The sequence below is a fragment of the Camponotus vicinus genome, unplaced genomic scaffold (genome assembly GCF_025532165.1).
Source record: "Camponotus vicinus isolate PSW18456_S1 unplaced genomic scaffold, iyCamVici1.0 SCAF_4, whole genome shotgun sequence".
Lineage (NCBI taxonomy): Eukaryota > Metazoa > Arthropoda > Insecta > Hymenoptera > Formicidae > Camponotus > Camponotus vicinus.
Genome location: NW_028141976.1, coordinates 15,420,797 through 15,440,379, shown reverse-complemented (window position 1 = coordinate 15,440,379; position 19,583 = coordinate 15,420,797). Strand labels below are relative to the sequence as shown.

The window sequence follows — 19,583 nt, the reverse complement described above, 5'->3', positions numbered from 1 at the left end:
GATTGTAGTATTTGAATTTTCTGCGCATTATAAAAAGTTTTGTAATAGTATTCAATAGATTATAATTAAAATTTTGATTTTAGTAATTAATATTTTTTTGTCATATTTAAAAAAGATGTACACATATATATATATATATATATATATATATAAGAAAAAATGCAATTGTTAATCGCAAATTACATTTTTTTTTCGAAACAATTATGTGTTTTCTTTACACCAATTGATTCCTCTCATTATTTTGTACATAAAAGTATTAAGGTAAGATAATCGAAAAATGAATATTTTACTAGATATTTTATGGTTTATGTAAAATTAAGAAATTATTTCAAGCCTTATAACTCGAAAAGTACTTGATGAAAAAAATACTTTATTATAGTGTTTTGGAAAGCTCTCGACATAAGCTATAAGAATATGCAATAAAAAATAGGTGGTTCCATTTAAGAAATTAAAGGTGTCCTTGACCTCACCTTAACGATGCCATCCAAGGTCAAACCAATGACACCATCTTATGTTCCCCTCAAAACCATACAATTTTTGTCGAAAATGTTTTTCTCTAAAATGCTTAGTTTTAGAAAGAAAAGGGGTGTACGGGTGGTCTGTATATACAGGGTGACCCATTTTAACTTAGGCAGCCAAATAACTCGAAAAATAAGCAAGATAGAGAAAAATGTTTTAGACAAAAGTTGTATGGTTTCGAGGGGGCCATAAGATGGTATCATTGGTTTGACCTTGAAGAGTCATTTGAAGGTCACGTGAAGGTCACTTCAATTTTTTTAAATGGAACATCCTATATATTTTTGTACATTCTTGTAGCTCATCTCGAGAGCTTTCCAAAACACTATAATTAAGTACATTTTCGTTAAGTACTTTTTGAGTTATGAGGCTTGAAATAATTTCTTAATTTTACATAAACCGTAAAATATCTTGTAAAATATTCATTTTTCGATTACCGTACCTTAATAGTTTTATGTACAAAATAATGAGAGGAATCAATTGGTGTAAAGAAAACACATAGTTGTTTCGAAGAAAAAATATGTAATTTGCAATTAACAATTCCATATTTTTTCTTAAAAACAACTATGTGTTTTCTTTACACCAATTGATTCCTCTCATTATTTTGTACATAAAAATATTAAGGTAAGATAATCGAAAAATGAATATTTTACAAGATATTTTACGGTTTATGTAAAATTAAGAAATTATTTCAAGCATCATAACTCAAAAAGTACTTAACGGAAAGGTACTTAATTATAGTGTTTTGGAAAGCTCTCGAAATAAGCTACAAGAATGTACAAAAATATATAGGGTATTCCATTTAAAAAAATTGAAGTGACCTTCACGTGACCTTCAAATGACTCTTCAAGGTCAAACCAATGATACCATCTTATGGCCCCCTCGAAACCATACAACTTTTGTCTAAAACATTTTTCTCTATCTTGCTTATTTTTCGAGTTATTTGGCTGCCTAAGTTAAAATGGGTCACCCTGTATATACAGGGTGTCCTAGACCACCCGTACACCCCTTTTCTTTCTAAAACTAAGCATTTTAGAGAAAAACATTTTCGACAAAAATTGTATGATTTTGAGGGGAACATAAGATGGTGTCATTGGTTTGACCTTGGATGGCATATATATATATATATATATATATATATATATATATATATATATATATATATATACAGGGTGAGTTTTATTTTCTGTGTCAAACTTTTTATCATACGAGAGATTATCGACTGCAATTATAATAAATTAATCGGTACACAGATGTCAGTTATTTGAATCGACCGTATCGATCCATATATAATATGTACAAGTTAAAAGGTGAATCAAATTATGTGGTATGGATTTATTATTATTAGAGCTACGTATTATTATTATTATTATTATTATTATTATTATTATTATTATTATTATTATTATTATTATTAAATATATATATATATACATATTAATATATTTTTTATTATTATTATTAAAGCTACGTATACATATTCGATATATTAAAGCAGTAGAAATACATATTTAAAAATTCAGTTTTCAAATTTAACACTTTAACTTTTTATGTAAAACTTTATTTCAAAATCCGCATTTATTTTTATGATTCATAAATTGTTATTATTGATTTATACGTTAAAAGTATGCAGCAAAAAAATGTTCTTCCTTCTTAAAGTAAAATTACACAATTGTTCCATAAGAAATACATTCTTAGCGCCAAGTTCTTTTAATTAAAATTTTTTTTACTTTTTTGTTTTATATTAATTTTCAGTTTTCAATTTTTAAATAAATTTTTAATTTCTTAATATTATTATTTTTGAAAATTAAAACAACTATTTTGTATAACAATGTTTTCAATTAAAATATTTCTATTTAACTTGTACAAGTTTTCTTCCTTGTACTTCTATTTATCTTGTACAAATTTTTATTCTTAGTTGTCGCAATTTTTTTATATCACTACTTTTGTAGACAATATGACAGTTGGATACAATTAGTGCATGAACTTGGCGCCCTTTTTTTACCTTTTTTTAAAAAGGTAAGTTTTTGGGAATTATATCACTTCTTTTTTTAGTCTAATTTGTGTGCTAAGAGATATTATATTAAAAAAAAAAATATATATATATATATATATATACATACATATACAGGGTGAATTTTCAATGGTTGTGTCAATCTTTTTATCATACGGGAGATTACCGATCGCAATTTTAATAAATTAATTGATACATAGATGTCAGTTAATTGAATCGACCGTATCGAAGGCCGAAATATAATGTGTACAATTAAAGCAAGTTAAAAGCTGAAATTATGTAGTGTGGATTTATTATTATTATTAAAGCTACGTATACATATTTAATATATTAAAGCAGTAATAATACATATTTAAAAATTCATTTCAAATTTAACACTTTAACGTTTCATGTAAAACTTTATTTCAAATTCCGCATTTATTTTTATGATAAAAATTTTTATTATTGTTATACGTTAAAGGTATGTAGTATTTCTGCCTTCTTGAAATAAAATCACGCAATTGTTCCACAAGAAATACATTTTTATAAAACAATTGCGTAATTTTATTTTAAGGAAGAAAATTTTTTGCAGCATGTTTTTAGCATATAATACAATAAAAATTTATCATAAAAATAAATGCGGAATTTGAAATAAAGTTTTACATAAAACATTAAAGTGTTAAATTTGAATTGAATTTTTAAATATGTATTTCTTCCGCTTTAATATATCGAATATATATAATAATAAATCCCTTGTGTTTTGATCATAGTAAAATAATAATAATAATAATAATAATAATAATAATAATAATAATAATATAATAATAATAATAATAATAATAATAATAAATATAATAACATATATATTTAATAATAATTATAATAATAATAATAATAATAATAATAATAATAATAATAATAATAAATGCATAGCTTTAATAATAATAATAAATCCACATTACATAATTTCAGCTTTTAACTTGCTTCAATTGTACACATTATATTTCGGCCTTCGATTCGGTCCATTCAATTAACTGACATCTATGTATCAATCAATTTATTAAAATTGCTATCGGTAATCTCCCGTATGATAAAAAGATTGACACAACCATTAAAATTCACCCTGTATATATATATATATATATATATATATATATATATATATGTATATTTTTTTAAATATATAAGCAAATTATATAAAAATATATATAGAATAAGTATATATAATATATATATATATATATATATATATATATATATATATATATATATTATATTATATATATTTATATTTAGCTTGTAAAATAGATATATTTATTTACTTTGCGCTCCAATTATCATACCTTACTGGCTCTTGCGAATTTTTAATTAATAATTTTATTATTTATTATTTAACTTGCCCTTTATTATTTATCACTACTCAAAATGCGGTTAATAATACATGTCACTAATGACACATATGACACATGTCATTAATATCGCAAATATCGCAAAGCGTCATTAGCGCAATCTTCCGTCGAGAGTAGGAAATGTACGTTTTCTCTTTCTATGTGTTGTGTACATGTGCGTTGATGACGATGATGATGATGATAAAGACATTTCTTAATTGAAAATTTTCATATTTCGATTTTACGTTATGATATTTCCGTTTATAGATCATGCAGCACAAAAATAAAGATACTTTCTTTATACAATTCAAACCCGCTCTATCGATTAAGGCTAGTAAGAATTCGATCCGTTCAGCCGTTATTGAAATCTGAGTTACTCTCAACTGTCCGACTCGCGTATAGATACACGGAGTGCCGCGCTAATGCTTCGCATGAACTTGGCGCGAGACACTACCGTGTCTCTTGATAAATACAATATGTGGTAAGGCCAAGTATTTTTATTTATTATAAAACATGTGTGTATACTATATTTGTTATCATAAAAAGAAATCAAAAACTTTGTAAGAGATAAAGAAAGAGACACACAAATTACATATTAAATATAATATAGTATAATTTGTATTATTTTATTATTTGTGAATTAAATAATATATTAAATCCTGTTGATTTAATGATAAAATTTCATAGAGTATAAAATATAAAAAAAAATTGTGTAATAAAATTCGACAACAGCAGAATTAGATTTATTTTAGTGCGTGCGACATATGTAATCGAAACATATGTAATAGAAAAGAACGGAAAAGTAATTATCATCTGTCTAAAACATTTCTTAAATGAAAATATTCACAAATATTTGGAATTTTGCATCTATTTCCCTATCTTTAATTGTAATATTTCTGTTTATAGACACGTAGAACACAACTACAGATACTTTCCTTAATGAAACCCAAGCTATTGATTAAGTCTATTAAGATTGATATTGAATAGTTATTGAAATAGTTATTGAAATCTGATAATCGATGATACTTCTAAATGAGCAACTCGCATATACGTAGATACATAGATACGAGACTAATCTTGTCGTTGCTGCGAGTGACTTTATTATCGTGTCTTTTGATTTTTCAGTTCTTATGTTTGTTACTTTTGAAAACATTTTAATGACAATATGTGTAATATACGCTGCAAAATATTGTTCGACGTTCGACATTCGACATAAATTAATATCGAGAATATTGAAACAATAAAAATAATAAAATGCATATAATTTTACCAAGTTGATTATTATTTTCAAAAATATTTAGATAACAAAACATTTATTTTTTATTTTATAATTTCATATCATATTTATTTAGCAAATGCATTGAATAAAATGTACAAATCAATATTATTATTCAATTACTATAATAGTTAATATCTTGAGTAATGAATTTCTTTTCATGTATCATTATGAAGCCACAATGATGAACGTCAAACCTGAACTCTTATCAAATCAGATCAATCAATGTCTCGAAATAAGTGCGAGGTAAAATAATATTTTATATTATTGTTTCTCTCTTTTACATTATTGTTTTTTAAAGTAATTTTTTTTACTTGACTTCTTACAATATTAAAATATGCACAAATCGTAAAAATAAGTCTATCTGAAAATAATTTATAAAATTCTTTAAAAAATTGCACTTTCAAAAGAATTTTTACAAGGGTTTGTAGAAATTATATTTTAAATTAAATCTTTATTATAAATAATTTTGTTGACATATATAACCAGGAAAACAATATTTTTCTTTTGCTCTATTTGTGGAATTAAATTAATTAAATATATTTTTATAGTTTATAATATAGAATATTATTTTAATAGAAAGATGTGTGTGTTTTAGCATGAGGAAAATTTTCACATTAAGATTACGGAATGTGTTCTTGTATCCTGATTTCATATTTAATCTGACAGCTGCAGGACGAAAACAAAAAGAAAATATAAACATTTTATACTCTTTTATGGATAAGGTAAATATTATGAATATTAATAAGGAATTAATTTTAACTTATACTTTATACTTACTCATAAATTATTATTTCACAGTTAATACAACAGCATTTAATAAATGCAGAGAATAGCAACAATGAAAATGAAACAACTCGTAAGTTTTGTCTATATTTTATTTGTATATTTTCATTGTTATTATGATGCAAGATTTGTAAATAATATATTTTTCAGCAAAATAATATTTTTCAAAAGCTTAAAATGCTGTTAAAGTGCTTGCTTTCATTGTTAAAATACTATTATAATGTCTAATTTTAATCAATGCTAAAAATATTTTTCTTTTCTTCTATTATTTCTTTATTTTTAATATTAATTTTTAGAATATCTAATTTTTCTTATATATATGTTATTGTATATTATTATATATTTATGCTATTAGAAAACTTGAGAAAATAATTAACATGTATCCACACATGCACAAAATTTTACATTTTTTCTTTTATAATATAAATAAAACACTTCTCGATGTACTAATAAAAATGTCTAACGGGAAATTTCGGCAAGAAACAATACGGGAGAATTTACTTACGATGATATTAGCGGTATGTAAAATATCTCTATATAATTTTTACATAATGTTTGTATATAAACAAACATTTATTATATTATATATAAAAATTAGAAAAGAATTGTACGTGTGTGTGTGTGTGTGTGTGTGTGTGTGTGTGTGTGTGTGTGTGTGTGTACATATAAACATATTCATATATATAATATTTGTATATATATAAATGCACTTAAATTGTGCAAAAAGACCCCGCACATTTTATATTAAAAAAGTGGCTTCGGTCAAATTGGCTAAAATTGAAATATGTTGTAGTTTAGGTGATGCTGATCAAAAGTTTCCTGAGGTAAAAAGTCTAAAAATCAAAAGTATAAAAGATGATTTGAAATGGATAGTATTGAAGTTTAAAAAACGTCTGTTTTTGAATACATAAATTAAATTAATATACAGGGTGTTGAAAAAAAAAGGATAATTTAATATGTTTATGTTAGTATGTTTATGTTAATATTTTTTATGTTAGTTAATAATTTAATTTGTAATTTATTTGTAATTATTTGTAATGTGTTTTTTATGTAATTGCAAATTAATTGTAATTTACGTTGTATATATTATAATTATGTGTAATATATATTTTATATATGTATTATATTCTCTGTTTGGAAACTCTGTATTAAAAGGAAATTAAACTAAAATTAAAAAAAAATTTTCCTCTTCAATATATCTCCACCTTAACGAAGGCATTTGCCGGGTATGAAGGTTTCAGTACTCTCATGAACCTGAGAACTATGCCGGCGGTAACATATGCCAATATTCATATAGACTATTCTTACTCTCTAAAAGTGAATCAGTGTATTATCACTGTAATCAGTGCTGTACTTATAACTGCTTGTAATCAGTGAGTATTTACTGTTTTTCAGTGATAATATACTATATACTACTTTCACTAGCGTGAAGCAGTGTATTATCACTGAAAAACAGTAAATACTCACTGATTACAAGCAGTTATAAGTACAGTACTGATTACAGTGATAATACACTGATTCACTTTTAGAGAGTATATTTAAAATCATTTTAAGTATGATCTTAGATCGCGTCTTAAGATTCCATACAGTTATTAAAATAGTTATGTAACAATTTCCAACTTATTTAAAACACTGACTGAATGAATTAATTATTTTAGAAATAATTAATTAAATAATCTATAAATTAATATTTTTCTATAATTTAATATTCCGTGTGTATATTATATAATGCATAGAATATTTCGGCAACAAATTACCCATAACATGTTCAGCCTTGATGATAAACAGTAACGCGTTATTGTTTACATATATCATTGTCATGGGTGTGGGTGTGGGTGTGGGTGTGGGTGTGTGTGTGTGGGGGGGTGTGGGTGTGGGTGTGGTGTGTGTGTGTGTGTGTGTGTGTGTGTGTGTGTGTGTGTGTGTGTGTGTAGAAAGAAAGAGAGAAAGAACCACAAAATTTTATTTAAAAAGGTTGTACTAATATTACTGTGCATTATTTGAAACCCTATAACTTTTATAGGAAACATTTTTGTCTGCCGTTCTCGGTTTTCGAGATATTCGGCTGATACGGGTGGTCTGACACACCCTGTATATATATATATATATATATATATATATATATATTTATTTATTTATTTATTTATTTATTTATTTATTTATTTATTCATATAATAAAAACAATTTTGAAAAATAAAATAATGAAAATAATAGGCTCAACATAATAATAAATTACTAAGGGGTAAAAAGGCAAATAAAAATCAAAAGATACGCGGTTATTAGTGCGCAAATTTAGATATATAGTATAAAATATTTACTTAAATTTACTTAAAGCGTAATATATAACATTCTTTTAAATTTTATTACAATTTTTGCTGCCTTTTGTCGCTTAGTAATTTTGAAAGAAGCTCTTAAAATATATTAAATTCATGTTTCTTTTTTCTTCAATTCAAGCGGCTTAAATTGAAAATATTATTAAACATTTTTGTAACATTCTGTTATAGAAACGGAAAATTGCAAAAATTGGAGGAAACACTTTCGTTCACAAGACAAGGAATATTATAAAGTACACATTATCGGATGAATTGTGCCGCAAATTATCATGGACAGGCCAAAAAGGATCAACGGCAATTAAGGACACAAGTTTTGTCACAGTTATTATGGGTAATTATTATTTCTTTAAGATATATTTTTATTTCTCCTTTTTATGTAATATTGCTTAAAAATAGTTGCACCTTTAATGTATTCGAACATAAGTATTCGAGATAGTATCTAACATATGCTTAGATGTAACGTGCACTTTTAACTTTAAATTTTTCTTCAGAATTATTAATAAGATCTTACTTCAAATTTCGTTCAAATATTCTTCTACACTTTATACTCTTTCCAATTTTTTACGGATCAAAATTTTTATATTCTTTCCAAAAGTTACAAACGTTTATAGCTATACTTTACTTCATGACTACCCTATTCTAACTATTGGAATTAAAGCACAAAATATTTTAATAATTATGTAACAAATCGTTTTTCAGCATACGTTTCGGACGATGAAAAAAGTAATATGCACGATATTAAAAAGACCATCCAAGAATGGTTACGACATGCGGGAGATCGCCTCAACTATTTAAGAAATAAGGAGAAAAAGGTTGGTAAATTATTGAAAATTCCATACGATATTATTTAAAAAACAATAGGGCTGTATAATGTTGCTGCATAACATTTTTAGTGTTGAAAATGAGAAAACATTGAAATTAATATATGTTTTTTAATATATGTAAATGTATATCATCTTATATCATATTTCACTTATATATTTAATTTTGTGTGTGTGTGTGTGTGTGTGTGTAAAACATTAAATTCTATATTGTAAAAAAAAAATATATTAATTATCTTTTGTATATTTTTTTACAGCACTATGACAACATATGAAGATTTTATTCAACAAAATGAAGATTGTGACGATGTGCGCAATGGAATGCTTGGTCATCATCGCGTATTGATGCTACTAGACTAGTTGTACCATTGAAAACTTTGTATCAACCAAAATATAATAAAGAAATGAACTTAAAATCATGAGTTGTGTTATTTATTATAGAATAAATCAATATGCAGCTATTGTACCGACCGAATTACGCACGTCTAAAAGTCGTCTTAATTGAAATGTCTGAGACGTCTTTATGACATCCTGAGTGAGACATTTAATTATATCTTGATTGGGACGTCTTGAGTGAGACGTCTTAAAACAATGCCCGATAGATATCTTAAATCGGGACATAAGACGTCTTAAAGACGTCATAAAGATGTAATTCTGATAACTTCTTAAGACGTCTTTAGAAATTTCATGACGTCTTTAAGACATCTTTAAGACGACATAATGTTGTGTGGGAAGTATCGGAAAATTTAATTCAGAATCATCCTCGTCTATCCTTCGTTCTCTATCCAATCGAAAATCTCATTTCTGAATACGCAGACTGGTAGATAAATTTTCAACACCTTTATTAACTTGACCTTCCTACCACGAAAAATCAGATGTATTACGTAATTAAATAACTTGTTGTTAATTTATTAAATTAGTGTTTCTATCCATTAGTAGGAACATGATGTTAAAGTTCACATATGATAACGTATTATATATATATATATATATATATATATATATATATATATATATATATATTTTTTTGAGAATTCATTATAATATTAATTATTAATATTAATAATAGATCCATTTTTTTATTAATCAATAATCTATGCATTATACTGTACATATATCACGTAATACTATGCAAATACAAATTGACATTCTTTAATAACACAGTAGAATAAGCATTATCATTTCCGCTATACGCATGCTTAGGAATGTTTATAGATCTATGTTTATTGACCTCTATTAATAAAGTCATTAACATATTAACAAGCTTATAATTGACATTGACTTAGCATTTCTGGAAAATAATTTCTATATCTCAAAAATGCCGGCAGCCTAAAAGTTAAGAAATTAATTATTGCAAAAATCAGAAAATAGTAGAGGATATTCCTTCTTAATTTGAGCCAATCTACCTTCACACTTCGGATGTGCAAAAAATTATCTCGGACACCTTACCCTGTAGTATGCGTATAGTAATGTGTGCGCGCTCCGTTGGACGCAATTATAAAATTATATTAACCTTATATTAACCTTTAGGCTGCGGTCATTTTTTCATCAAAAATAACGTGTTTTCCGAAAAATTTAACCATGTAAATGACATACACATTGCGAAGAATTTTGAGATTTGTTCAAAGCCACAAAAGTAGCTTTCCTGGCAGGCAACGGACGGTCAAATATAAAAAATGTTTATTTTCTCAAAAATACGTAAGGTTTTTGATGTCGCTGATTCTAATTCTGAACATAGATTTATGAAATTTCAAGCCTAAGAGCAGTAATGATAACATGAATAAATATAAACGTATAGACTTATGCAGAGAACTTTCTTTTAACATTATCGAGAACTAATTACGTGGATGTAGAAAGCTCCTCTTTTACTTTTGGGTCTTTTTCGTTGGTTTTCTAATTTTTTACTTCTATTATATTAATTTAATATTTATGAAATACCACTAACTTATCAACTCAAGAGTCGCATAAGTGGCTTTCCCGGAAATCTAATGTTATGCCTCTGTAGCTGCATAAGCGTATCATTTGTTTTTGTAGTACTGGTAATAAATTATTATCTATTACCCTTTGATGTCATCAAAAGGAATTTTTCTTGTTCGTTTAGTTCCAGTTTTTATGAAACGTTCTGAATATTTTAAGTGTATCGCACATATATATTGCGTGTCTCTCTGTTCTGTAATCGCGAATCGTAGCAAGTGTAACGGTAACAACAAATACCCATACTTTTCGATAAGGTAAGTAGTATCTCAATTTAATGTATCTCTATTTACTTTCTAATCTAAAAAAAGTATCTCCATTATTTCATAAATTGTAATTATGTATTTATCTATATGTTTAGGAGAGGAAGACAAAATAAAAGAAAAATATCTAGAAAATACATTAATACAAATTTGTATTATTAATTTAATGATAATGATATTTACTTCATTAATACTTTTGGGTCTTACTGCTCTATATATATTATTTTATTTTAAATAATCATCGCCTACATATAATTAAAAAGATAAATATATTAAACGGCTCAACGAGTTTTCCATTTATTGGAAGTGCCCATTATTTTCTTCGTCTGAATTCTGAAGGTAATAATAAAGAGATATTTATTCAAAAATTAACTATCACCAACATAGCATTAATTCAAAGTAACAAGAAGTTGATAATAAATTATCTTACATAATAAATCATAAAATATTTTTTAGAATTTTTGAATGTTTTTATTAAATGGACCGAATATTACTCATCTCCATTCAAGTTTTGACTAGGCAACAAATTAGTAATTGGTATATATGAACCAGACCAAATGCAGGTAAAAAGATTAGCGTTTGTTTGTTTCATTATATATTCATGAATAATTTAAATCTATATATAGAGAATCTGTTGTCTATTTCAAATAAATAATACTTTTATATTTCTTTATAATAACTCATCACTGATGTAATCAAAATAATTTTCTACAGTTAATTTTATCTCAATATAATATGTTAAATATCTAAACACAAACAGATATACATTTAAAAGTACTTGACATAACACAACTTTTGTAGGTAATCTTGCATAACAGTATGGATAAAAGTATAATGTATAAACTTTTTGAACCAGTATTAGGGAAAGGATTAGCCACAGTTTCTGGTAAGATATTTTTAATAAAATAAAATTTAAAGTTATTTATATAATTATAATTTACATATAATAAAATTACTTCTATAACTACAATTTAAATAATTTAACATAATAATAACATAATTTTAAACAATATTTTATAATATACTTATATATACTTATTACTTTGCGTTCTTTTATAATATGTTTTTATATATTTTTATTTTTATTACACCTTGACAGTAATGTAACAAATTTTAAATTATTATTAATTAAATTTCTATCAATATTTTTAGTATCAATGCTTTTTAAAATTATTTTTATGTATTATATTATATTTTCTTATTTTTACTGATTTTTGTGTATTATACAACACACACACACACACACACACACACACACACACACACACACACACACGTACATATATATATACATATACAGGGTGGATCATTTTAACCTTTAATGGAGAATAACTCGAAAACCAAGCCCGGGAGAGAAAAATGTTTCAAACAATAGTTGTTTGGTTTCGAGGGGGCCATAAGATGGTATCATTGGTTTGACCTTGAAGAGTTATTTGAAGGTCACATGAAGGTCACCTTCAATTTCTTAAATGGAACCTACTATTTGTCATTGCATATTCTTGTAGCTTATCTCGAGAGCTTTCCAAAACACTATAATTAAGTACCTTTTCGTTAAGTACTTTTTGAGTTATGAGGCTTGAAATAATTTCTTAATTTTACATAAACCGTAAAATATCTAGTAAAATATTCATTTTTCGATTATCTAACCTTAATACTTTTACGTACAAAATAATGAGAGGAATCAACTGGTGTAAAGAAAACACATAGTTGTTTTGAAGAAAAAATATGTAATTTGCAATTAACAATTACATATTTTTTCTTCGAGACAATTATGTTTTTTCTTTACACTAATTGATTCCTCTCATTATTTTGTACGTAAAAGTGTCAAGGTAAGATAATCGAAAGATGAATATTTTATTAGATATTTTATAGTTTATGTAAAATTAAGAAATTATTTCAAGCCTCATAGCTCGAAAAGTACTTAATGAAAAAATATTTAATTATAGTGTTTTGGAAAGCTCTTGAGATAAGCTACAAGAATATGCAATGAAAAGTAGGGAGTCCCATTTAAGAAATTGAAAGTGACCTTTACGTGACCTTCAAACGACTATTGAGGGTGTAACCAATGACACCATCTTATATTTCCCTCAAAACCATACAATTTTTGTCTAAAACGTTTTTCTCAAAAATGCTTAGTTTTTGAAAGAAAAGCGGTGGACGGGTGATCTGAAACACCCTGTATATGAATATATATACATAAAATACATACAAGTTCTCAGTATCTACATGTGCTGTTAGGGATATGTGTATTTGAATATAAAAAACTTGTATATGATACAATATTATATTTATAAAATAAAATAAAGTTTTTTCTACGTATAAATAATTTCAATTATTTAAAGAGAAAAAATTAGAAACTAAAAATTAAATATCCATAAAATGGCTTCGGAATGTCAAGGTTTGCTCACAATTTGGCGACAATTTGACGTCAAGCATTAGCAAGCTTTGCTCGTGATTTGCCATCAATTTGCTGTCAGGTTATGTCGGCAAGATTTGCTCACAATTTGTCGCCAATTTGTCGTCGAATCTTGTCAACAAGCTTTGTTCGGGTTTTGCTACCAATTTGCACTCAGGTTTTGTTAGCAAGATTTGCCAGCAAAACACGAGCGTATTGCGGACATAGTTGATGCCAATTTGCTGCCAAGTTTTGATCAAATTTGTCGTCAATTTGCTGGCAATTTGCGCGCAAATTGCTTATTGGGTATAGTTATATAGTTAGATGTGTGCTATTTCAACCTAAACTCAGACAGGTTATGGACCCAGGGCACGCAGGGTATAAAGAGAAGAAAAGTGTGTGCGTGAGTATAGTCTAATTCTTATTGCCTTTCTGAGAAGTAACGCTCTGAAGAAGCACGCCATGTCGGTTACTATCGGAACGCAAAATATCGAGAAGCTGAACGACACTAATTACGAATCATAGAAGATTCAAATAAAAAGTATACTCGTATGCAAGGAACTGTGGAAATATACGAGTGGAGTCGAAATTCGTACAACCGAAAATAGTGATGTGTGGACATCAAGAGACGAAAAAGCATTAGCATTGATTCTACTGAGTACGTCGAAGAATCAATTGAATCACATCCCCAGATAGCCAAATCTGTTAGAACAGATTTTTGTCAAACACCCATTACAAATTTTAAAGGCAGAGAGACTACAGTTTGCATAGAGGAATTGGTATATTCGATCATGTTGCCAGCATGTCAGCAGACATACAACAAAATCTGTTCACATAACTGGACAACAGATCGTCAATAGAAACCGAGCAGAACTTGTTGATATAATTGACGGCACATTGATGGCAGAAACCGAGCAGGATCTGTGCGGCGCAATTTTGACAGCAGATTGATAACAAAAACCAAGCAGGATCTGCGCAATGAAATTTGATATCAAATTGTCGGCAGAAATCGGGTAGAGCCTGCTGATGTAACTGACGGCACATTGGTGGCAGAAATCGAGCAAGATCTGCGCAACACAGTTTGATATCAGATTGGTTGCAGAAACCGAGCAGGATCTGCGCAATGAAATTTGATATCAAATTCTCGGCAGATATCAAGTAGAGCCTGCTGATATAACTGACGGCAGATTGATGGCAGAAATTTAACAGGATCTGTGAGGCGCAATTTGATAGCAAATTGATAACAAAAATCGAGCAGAATCTGCGCACACAATCTCTGATAGCAGATTAATGGCAGAAACGGAACAGAGTTTGCATGATTCGATAATTCCTTCACTTACCGCTACGTGAGCTGTACTTTCTCGTAATCTAATTTCTGTCAGAAATATATATAAAGTCGCGAATATGAAGAAAAGACTAAAAATATAGTAATTATCATTTTAATTTCTATCACTTTAATTTCTGATATCTGATACAAGCAGATGAGATTCAGAATATTAAACTGATTCGAATCAATATGATAAATGGAAAATTATTCATGTACTGCCTATTTGAGACATAAAGCAAGAATTTAATTCTAAATAAATTACATCTCCAGTTTTACAAGTTACATTTACTTTTATCATTTACTTTATTATTAATTTAATTAAATTAAATTAGTCCTTCGCTATATGAGATATAACTACGATATAACATATATTACATTAACATATATTACGATATAACATATGACATATATGTCATTTTAGAAGAAAATTGTAATTAACTTGCCGATAATCAAGCGACGCGGTAGCGTCGCGACGCCAAGTACATAAAAAACAGGTCCAAGCATTGAGTTGAGAGTCACTGTTCTCGACGCGGTGCTACCAAGTACCTTATCCGGAATTTCGCGTCAAGTAAACTTTCGGTTAAGATATTTAATAAACTAAAGCCGTAATCAAAAATCTAACGACACTTTTATGATATAATATGAATACAAGCTTTCGATTGCGACCTGTTTGAATAAAATCGGTGCAGTCAATCCTGAGAAATGACGATCGAATATCAGAATTGTGACATTTTTCGTTCTTTCTCTTCCTTTTCCAGGTTCAGACTCACGTACATATGCTCGCATGCACACACGCAAAGCGAGTTTGTCCCTCAAGCGGCGTTCATACCGCTGCGTATACGATTGCTTCGATATGTACAATGCTTTAAGAGACAAAATCATATGTGTGCATGTGCGTACATACGTGTGATATGTATATGTATGTGTGTACGGACGTATGAAAGATAAATTTATTAAAGTATAGTGCGGAATAGTGTAACAAGGAAGAGAAGTGACACGTTAAGCAGTCAGGTTATTAAACACAGATTAATAATAAATAAATAAAAATGATAAAAATAAAAATAATAATAATAAATAAATAAGTAAATAAATAAAACTATAGTGCGGAACAAGGAAGAGAAGTGACATATTAAAGGTTATTACCAAGCGACGCGGTAGCGTCTCGACGCCAAGTACATTTATTATATAATAAAAACACAGACTTGTGTGTGTGACACTTAACAACAATCAAGTGGATTGTGAAAAATTTTGTAATATTCATCAAAAGGTAAAAATATTGTAAAATTTTTTTCATTAATCTGTTTAAACATAATATATTTTGACATATTATATATTAATCTTAATAAAGAGAACAGACATTTATTATTTTGTGGAATATAATTATGTAATTTATAATTATATATATATATATATATGTGTGTGTGTGTGTGTCCCACACGGAACATGACATCCATTGGAGGTCCATATAACCTCCATACCTCCATGTGACCTCTATCTCCACGGTGGATGTTCAATGGATCTCTAATAGAAATCCATATTATCTCCACGGTAGATGTCATTTGTAAATTCATCATGGATGTTCATTAGACGTCGGTTATGGATGTATGATAGATGTGTACACATTTCTCTTAACATAAATCATTTTTATTAATTATTTTTCCTAGTATTGGTAAATATTATTTTTTGTTACTTTATCTTATATCTCACTAATAATTATAGTCAGTGGAAGTAAAATTTCACTGTAAAATCAGTAATCGCGCTAGTTCGTTCGTTTATCGCTATGGTGCGCTATTTTTCTCGTACTTGAGTTTTAGTCATGAGAATTATATAAAGCTTGCAAAAATGCGACAGATAAAATTAAAAGTATTACTTCGATCTAATTTCTGATACAGTTTCAATAGAGTAATTTCAGATATTAAATCGATTTTATAAGTCGGACAAGTAAATGTCCAGCCAATAAACGAAAATGATCCGTTCATTATCTATTTGTTACTCCATATAACGTACATATGACATCCATGAAAGCTCGACAAAATATCTATAATTACTCCATATAACGTATATCTGACATCCATAAGAGCTCCACAAAATATCTATAATTACTCCATATAACGTACATATGACATCCATGAACGCTTCATTCAATATCTATAATTACTCCATATAACGTACATATGACATCTATGAATACGTCTAATGGATGTCGAATGGAGGTATGAAATGCGGAACTGTGGATGTCTAGTAGATGTTTACGGGACGTTTCATGGACATCTAATGGAGGTTTCGAATCTCCATGGTAGACGTCTAGTGAACATCCATTAGAGGTTTTTGTTCCGTGTGGGGAATTTGGTTTTTCGCGATACGCAGTACATCACGCTTTACGTGTAATGGATTACGTCCGTATCATTACCAACGTGTGTAACACATTTTATCGAGGGATTTTCAACCACGGATCAATTTTTGTGAAGGTACTGTCATCATCAATTTTTTACATTTACGATACATTCAGCGTACAGTAACGGCATTTTGAACAATTTTCACAAATATTTAAATTGAGAGTGGAATAGGCCTATGGGGGAAACCACTATAAAAAAAGCGCACCATGCTATCTACCGCAAGGTGGTGTGGAAATGATAGCGCATCATTTTCTCGCCACTGAAAGGACGGGTCATTTTTCGGCGCGGTATTGCGATATATCGCACGCCACCATCATGTCTCGGAGAGCGATCCGCCCATCGCTTCGCCGCGTGCCTAGTATAAGATTACAGTGGGACGACTCTCGTCGCCGCGCGCTTCTACTCACGCAGATTGGCCGATATTCTTTATTTAATTTTTCGTTAATTATTGCGAATATCACAAAACAGTACAAGTCCTTCCTTCTTAATTTGAGCCAATCTACCTCCTTACTTCGCGTGGGTAAAAATTTCCCTGACACCCCTGTATATATATATACAGGGTGTCCCATTTTAAAGGACCCAGTCAAATATCTCAGAAACACTGCGTTAAATCGAAAAATGTTTCAAACAAAAGTTGTTTGGTTCGAAGGGGGACATAAGATGGTACCATTGGTTTGACCTTGAAGAGTCATTTGAAGGTCACATGAAGGTCACCTTGAATTTCTTAAATGGAACATCCTATATATTTTTGCATATTCTTGTAGCTTATCTCGAGAGCTTTCCAAAACACTATAATTAAGTACCTTTTCGTTAAGTACTTTTTGAGTTATGAGGCTTGAAATAATTTCTTAATTTTACATAAACCGTAAAATATCTAGTAAAATATTCATTTTTCGATTATCTTACCTTGACACTTTTACGTACAAAATAATGAGAGGAATCAATTGGTGTAAAGAAAAAACATAATTGTCTCGAAGAAAAAATATGTAATTGTTAATTGCAAATTACATATTTTTTCTTCAAAACAACTATGTGTTTTCTTTACACCAGTTGATTCCTCTCATTATTTTGTACGTAAAAGTATTAAGGTTAGATAATCGAAAAATGAATATTTTACTAGATATTTTATGGTTCATGTACAATTAAGAAATTATTTCAAGCCTCACAACTCGAAAAGTACTTAATGAAAAAATACTGAATTATAGTGTTTTGGAAAGCTCTCGATGTCAGCTACAAGAATACTAAATAAAAAATGGGGGTTTCCATTTAAGATTTTAAAGTTGACCTTCACATGACCTTCAAATGATTTTCCAAGGTCAAATCATTGTCACCATCTTATGGCCCCCTTGAAGCCACACAACTTTTGTTTGAAACATTTTTCGATTTAACGCAGTGTTTCTGAGATATTTGAGTGGGTCTTTTAAAATGGGACATCCTGTATATACATATATATATATATATATATATATATATATATATATATATATATATATATATATATGTAATTGTTAATTGCAAATTACATATTTTTTCTTAAAAACAACTATGTTTTTTCTTTACACCAATTGATTCCTCTCATTATTTTGTACATAAAAGTATTAAGGTAAGATAATCGAAAAATGAATATTTTGCAAGATATTTTATGGTTGATGGACTGTTTATGGAAAATTAAGAAATGATTTCAAGCCTCATAACTCGGAAAGTACTTAATGAAAACTAACTTAATTATAGTGTTTTGGAAAGCTCTCGAGATAAGCTACAAGAATATGCAAAAGCATATAGGGTGTCCCATTTAAAAAGTTGGAGGTGACCTTCACATAACCTTGACAACACTATTCGAGGTCATAATAATGTTGCTGTGTAATGCGCCACATAAAACCCTATAACTTTTGTATGAAACATTTTTTTTTTAAATGCGTATTTTTCGAAATATTAAGGGGTTTCCACACTTTTGCTAAACCCTGTATATCAAGTGCATATAAGTTATGCAGCAGGAAACGTATGAAAAGAGCTTCAGCTAATTTACACATTTATACGTGTAAATATAACATATTAAGATTTGCAATGTAATGTTATGCCTCTGTAGCTGCATAAGCGTATCATTTGTTTTTGTAG

At 28.1% G+C, this 19,583-nt stretch overlaps 1 long non-coding RNA gene across 1 annotated transcript; it reads left to right on the top strand.

The window, feature by feature from the left end:
* The first annotated feature begins 8,465 nt into the window (after positions 1-8,465).
* LOC145970125 (uncharacterized) lies at positions 8,466-9,532 on the top strand. Its single transcript, XR_014438333.1, has 3 exons — positions 8,466-8,623; positions 8,992-9,104; positions 9,371-9,532. It is a non-coding gene; the product is annotated as an uncharacterized LOC145970125 (long non-coding RNA).
* Positions 9,533-19,583: the final 10,051 nt, after the last annotated feature.